Below are 6,137 nucleotides of genomic sequence, written 5' to 3' on the forward strand. Positions count from 1 at the left end.
TAGGTACAAGTGTAGATGGTGAAGGAAAAATGGCACGATAATCAATTAGGTAAATTAAGGGATTCAATTAGGGTTATTCATGACATGATTTTTCTATCATCTGACCACTGTACCATTATGCAATGAAGTCACGAAGTCAGGTAGCAAGCACGAGCTATAGGCAATTTAGGATCAAATTACGTGACTGGGAATTTCAATACATTAAGAGCGTTCCGTCTTATAGCGTGAATTGATCTTGCGAGAAGAATGAGGAGCTCAAATCTTCATTTCTTATTTTTGAATTGGTTTTCTTTGATACAATTGAATCCTTTAGAACGCTTAAGAAAAGGGTTATGTAAAAAAAAAAGGTCTGGCAAGTAGAAACAAAACAGAAATATACAATATTGGACAGATAAATGCAATGAGATATAAACTGTAGTTTGTTGCAAGGTTCATGATTAGAAGTAGAACTTTTCCCTCTCTTTTATTTTTTTTCAAATACCATCCAAATCATCGTTCACAACAATGGCACGGTACATTCGGACGATGATGTAAAAATATAAATTATAATGTTTTCGGATGTGTATATGATGATAACTAGATAATGATGGCATAATGCAGTCACCAAAAACGTTTCGCACAGGCGCAGGTCCATTACGAGCTAAATTGGCATAATTGCAGTCATAAAATGAACCGTGCAAAATTACATAAGCAATTGCTGTGTCGTTGTTTACCGAACCATGTCTTGATATTAGGCATTAGATTAGATTTCATTGAAAGATCATTACGCAGATGTTCATTCTATTTTCAACTTTGAAATGCCTCCAAAGATGGTAAAACATCTGACGCTCTTACGTTAATTTAGAGGTTCATGTTAGTAGTATAACTTGAGATTTCGCATATTTACATTATGTTCGGTTGATTAGTATGGAAGTTGTAGGTCGGCGAAACAAGTTCACTGAACTAGGTAGATTCTATAGTAGAAAAATAACTAAAATCCTAAATAATTAGACAATTTTGTAATCTTTCTGATCTTTGCCTTTGTGTATATTATTCTTTAGCGTTGATTAAAAAAAATATTTAAAGAATGATTCTTTTTTATAAATCGATTTAATGCAAATTGTACTCCGTTCAGAAAGGAAAGATATTCTCGAATTGACATGAAATACAAAATATGTTAAAGGCAAAGCTATAACTTTCTAATAGCGATTAGATTATCGTAGTTCCATCTTTACTTTCCCTTTCGAACACTGGAGTACGACGATAAAATAGCAAAAAACATTAAATTACACGCAAACAAGAACATCATTACGTTATACCTTAGTTTTCCATACAAGAAGGTTATTTTTTCCAAAACTCGAAGGCATGATGCTAGTTGTGGTTAGAGTGATTTAACGATTGAAAAAGTATACGTGAAGTAAGGATTTGCTATAGCTTTAGACTATTTATCATCTTCGATTTAAAAAGAAGATATTTGGAGTTGTCAGCATGATTTCAGTTTAGTATAATCATACGGTCTCTAAAATCTTCGGAAAACCAAATGTCGGTACCGAGTAATCACTTTCACTGCACAGTGAAAGTGTACGGTCATCCCGAAAGTGGGTCTATCTTGTCAATTTGGTAACCGTTTGCTGTCATGGTGAATCGTCGTCGTATTACTGCAAGCTCTGCTGCGAAACGTGAAGATGTACGATTAGCAATGGTTTATGCGACAGAAAGCCAATTCAATTTCGTTACGCCACTTTAGTTGAGATAAGTTGTGTAATTTCGTATCAATTAAATTTGTTTGAAGGTCTAGTCATGTCAATCAATTGCACTATTCTTTGCTAGTTGGTAATTTTAGAGTGTCCTTGTTAATAGAAACCCAACATTGCTTCAAGGGTTCACAAGGGTCTTTAAACCACGATCGAGCCATGAGCCATGAGGTATTAATTTGAGTTAATTATTAGGTTACGGTGTTGATTTCGGGTTTCTGGACCTGAATATCATTTGTCAAAACAACAGCCGGTATATTGAGAATATCAATTCGGCATCAGAAACATTCATAGATACCCCCCTAAAGGGACCAGTTGGATCTTGTTTGGGAGAACACGCAACTCAAGCCGTTCTCTGTCAGTGTCTAGCTTTGTAACCATAAAATACCTTTTTTAGGTTACCGTTGCCCCACGGCATGCACTGGACAGTTGCTTGGCTATTATGCTGTCAGTATAACGGGAGGCAGGCCGCTGTCAGCAAAAGGTTATTACGATAGTGGACTTCTGTCCCCTGCGGCAATAAGACTGTTACAACATAGTAGGTAGAGGAAATACGATTGGGAGGATTGCACTATTCAACAATTAGCAATGTTTATAGATGTGGTTTTGATGTCTGTTTAAGAAACTGTTGGGCAGCACAGTTATTGCATTTATTTATCTTTTTATCATTAGAATAATTGTTGACTAATAAAGTTTTTTTGTTTTCTTTCACAGGCACAACCGAAGGTAGGGTTCGGCAATTTTCTATATCGATTTGTATTAATCACTGAAAGCTAATACTGATGAAGGTTTGAGATTGGAAATTAATTAGATGCACACGATTACATCCCGCTAGTCCTCGAGCCGCGCCGGTTCATTTGGCAATTAATTTTTGAATAATTTTGTAATTATCATTCCAAACCGATGGCGATTTGTTTGACTCTTTCTCTAATTTAAAGCCGATCGTTTAAATTATAAATATCCCTGTTGGCTAAACCCCGTTTGGCTAAACATGCCCCACCATCAGCGGAAAGCACAAAGGATAGAAGCCGCCACGAAAGAAAGATACCGTGGTTGCGATATGACGGAAGGCGATCAAATAAATTAATCGCTCTCCGCTTCTAGCAGACGATCTTTAACCCCTTATGCTGGCGATTGAACAGAAAAAAATCAATCAACCGCGCACAAAAGCGTGGCCTCAGGTAGCGAGCCATTTCACTCCTTTCGATCTCCGATCGGTCTCGACCTTTGCTCCGTTTGCCAATTTCGCCATGCCTAAGCTTTCGGCTTTCGAAAACGGGGAAAACGAGACAGATGGAGCTGAGACTGCAGACCGCACACCGTGGGGCTCTCCCAAGAAGCCGGGTTTAAATCAGCCGCAATCGATAGCGGATTGTTTCTGTCCTGTGATTTTCTAATCACCTTCCGCTTGTCCACCGGTTGTCGGCTGTCGTTGACAACATGTCGGTTTTGTTGGCGGTTGGCGAATAGCGAGAGCGCACCGGTGCCATTGATTTCGGTTTCGGTCGAATGCTTAAGACTTCCGCACCAGAATTACCAGGGTTTTTATCGATAGTGAGCCGATTTTTGCGACCCCGCGGTGGTGGAACCCTCCTGCCCGGGGCGGAGATTGTCTCTCGGCAAAATTACCACTTTTCTGCTCTGCCGGCCATGGGAAGTCGCTTTTTCATTAGTAAGTATCAAAAGTTCGGGAGGAAATTGGACAATGTTGCCCATATGGTGAACAACAGGACATACGTACGCCCTGTGCGCCTGTTGATGGCTGGCTGGACGTGGTTGACGTTGAAATAGAAAAAAAAAAGTTTTTTCAACTTTTTGTTTCTGGTTGCTGTGTATCCCATGGCACCGCGCACGACGCAGTACAGTTGTGTTCAAAATAATAGCAGTGCCGAACCACCCAGTAAACAAATGATCATTATTCAAGTATGCGTTGTCTATTTTATCAATCAATCATGTGGATGTGTAGTGGTGGAATCAATGATAAGATAGACATACTACTTGCACCAAGAATATCATAACTTGCTGATATTTTTGCGAAAAACTGCTGCAACGTCTGTTTTTTACTGTTCAAAATAATAGCAGTGGTGAGTGGTTCTAAGTTATTTTCATTGTTATTTTGTGTTTTAAAAAAAATTCTTTGCACGTTTTGCTTTTCCATCAATCGGTTAATATGTAAAAAGCAAAAAATTAACGAAAGGCAAGACTTTTTTATTTTTACAGCAGTAAAATGGGACCTTCTAACCATTGATCTGATGAGAATCGGAATTTTATTTTAAAAATATGGAAATGTAAGAAAAGTCGTACCAGCAGGTACAAGAACTACTGGGGTGCTTTGCCAAAATGATCAGCAATGATTTAAAATGGAAAGCGGAGGCAAAAACTAGTGCCGGAAGCGATGCACGTCTCAGAAGACTGGCCGAAAGATAGTGTACATGTCGAGGAGAGATCCAACAATCACTTCCAACAGGATTGGGGATGCATTGGACTTGTCTGCGAGTACAGTAACAGTCAGGGGACGATTAATAGAAGCTAATCTGTACGCACGAAGTCCCCGTAAAGTGCCTTTGTTGACGAATCAACATGTTGCTAAACGTCTTAAGTTTTCAAAAATCCATGTCGACTGGTCCAAGGAAAAATGACGCAATGTTTTATGATCTGATGAATCCAAAATAGTGTTGTTTGGATCAAAATACCGTCGTTAGTACGTAAGAGGTCCATTTGCCACAGAATTTGGACCACAGAATACGGTAAGGACATTGAAAAATGAGGAGGCCAATATAATAGTATGGGGATGTTTTTCCTTCTATATTGCCTGGCCATTTTGTTTGTTTGTCAGGCATCATAGACCATCATGCATACACCAGAATCCTTGTCTAGGTCATGCTTCCTTATGCTGAAGAAGAAATTCCATTGAAATTTTTATTTCAACAGGATAATGATCCTAAATATACTAGTGAACGCGTAAAAGCGTGGATTCAGCCGAAGAACATCGAGGTTATGGAGTGGCCAGCGCCGTCTCCTGATCTCAATTCCATTGGGAATCTATGGGTAGATGTCAAATGTGCTGTTTCGGAAGCAAAGCCGATGAAAATGGAAGAGTTTTGGTCAGTAATTCGTAAATCGTGGGCTGCGATCCCTGTCCCTCGATGTCAAAGACTTGGGAGCTCTATGCCTAAGCGATGCGCCTCTGTAATCAAGAATAAAGGCTATTCTACAAAGTATTGAAGTGGAAAAAACAATATCAGTACCACGGAACCTTTTTTTCTTTTCAAATTTGATATTCTCGAATGAAAATACTAGGAATGGTGAAACACTGCTATTTTTTTGAACAGCTACATTTTTAGTTATTTTAAAATGGCCCTTAGTAATGGGCTGATTTTAAAAAGTAAACTATGCATTCTTGTTTAGTTTTTTTTTCCTTTTTGTATACACAACAAACAGATTTCGAATCGATGCATGAATTATCATTTTATGTTACTTTTTAGCTTTTGAACCAGCCACTGCTATTATTTTGAACACAACTGTACATGCTTTCGGTTGTTTCCTTGCGCGTCTCCACTTGCGCGTTCCAAGAGCACCACCATTACGTGACACATCCGCTTTCTGCTCACGCTTGTCGCATGCTCATTTTACGGTTTGAATCCTGCTCGAGGCGAAATCTTGTGTCATGTGTGTGCTTGCGTGGCTGGCTCTCTTTCGCAGGATTATTTTCGAGACGGATGTGTGGCGTATGGGAGCTCCGAAAGCTGATGCTGGATGATTTGCATGAAATGCCTGTTGAAGTCGTTACGTGGTAACTACCTCACGTAGCGCGCTTTATCGTTAAGCTGATTTCGCGCGAGCATGCTCTTCGTACGATATGAATCAGTCTGGTGATACAGATGCAGTTGAAGACCATATTCCTTTCGAATGGACAATCCCTTACGTTAGGATTCAAAGGGTTGTGCAAAGAGCGTTCTCTTTCAACAGGTTTAATTTCTTCGGATGGCATGATATGGTTGTATGGTTGCAACATGTTTGAATATAGAAATATCTCCACTACAATCTTTACTGACACTTCCGTCGAACACCATAAACATTTCTTGTTTCCAGATGTCATCTTTTGCCATTCGCGATGCGCGGCGTTAGCAAAATGCAACGGTGCGCACGATGGCGTTGCAATTGCCACTTCCTTAAATCGGTCTGGGTGGAGATGAGGCGTTCAGCTGGAGGAGTGGAGCTTGCTTTTTCATCGCGGGGGCGTAATTAAAAGTGACTTAATCCACTTCCTCCCAAACCCACACACGCCGACAATGCACCTACTAAAGTGTGGCGGTGAGTGCATGAATGAGCTTTAAGTGCCAGCCACCTCAAGCCACGAGCATAATGCACCGTTTTGCCCATTTTTTTCGGAGCCGCTAGAGC

The sequence above is a fragment of the Anopheles aquasalis genome, chromosome 2 (genome assembly GCF_943734665.1).
Source record: "Anopheles aquasalis chromosome 2, idAnoAquaMG_Q_19, whole genome shotgun sequence".
NCBI classification, from domain to species: domain Eukaryota; kingdom Metazoa; phylum Arthropoda; class Insecta; order Diptera; family Culicidae; genus Anopheles; species Anopheles aquasalis.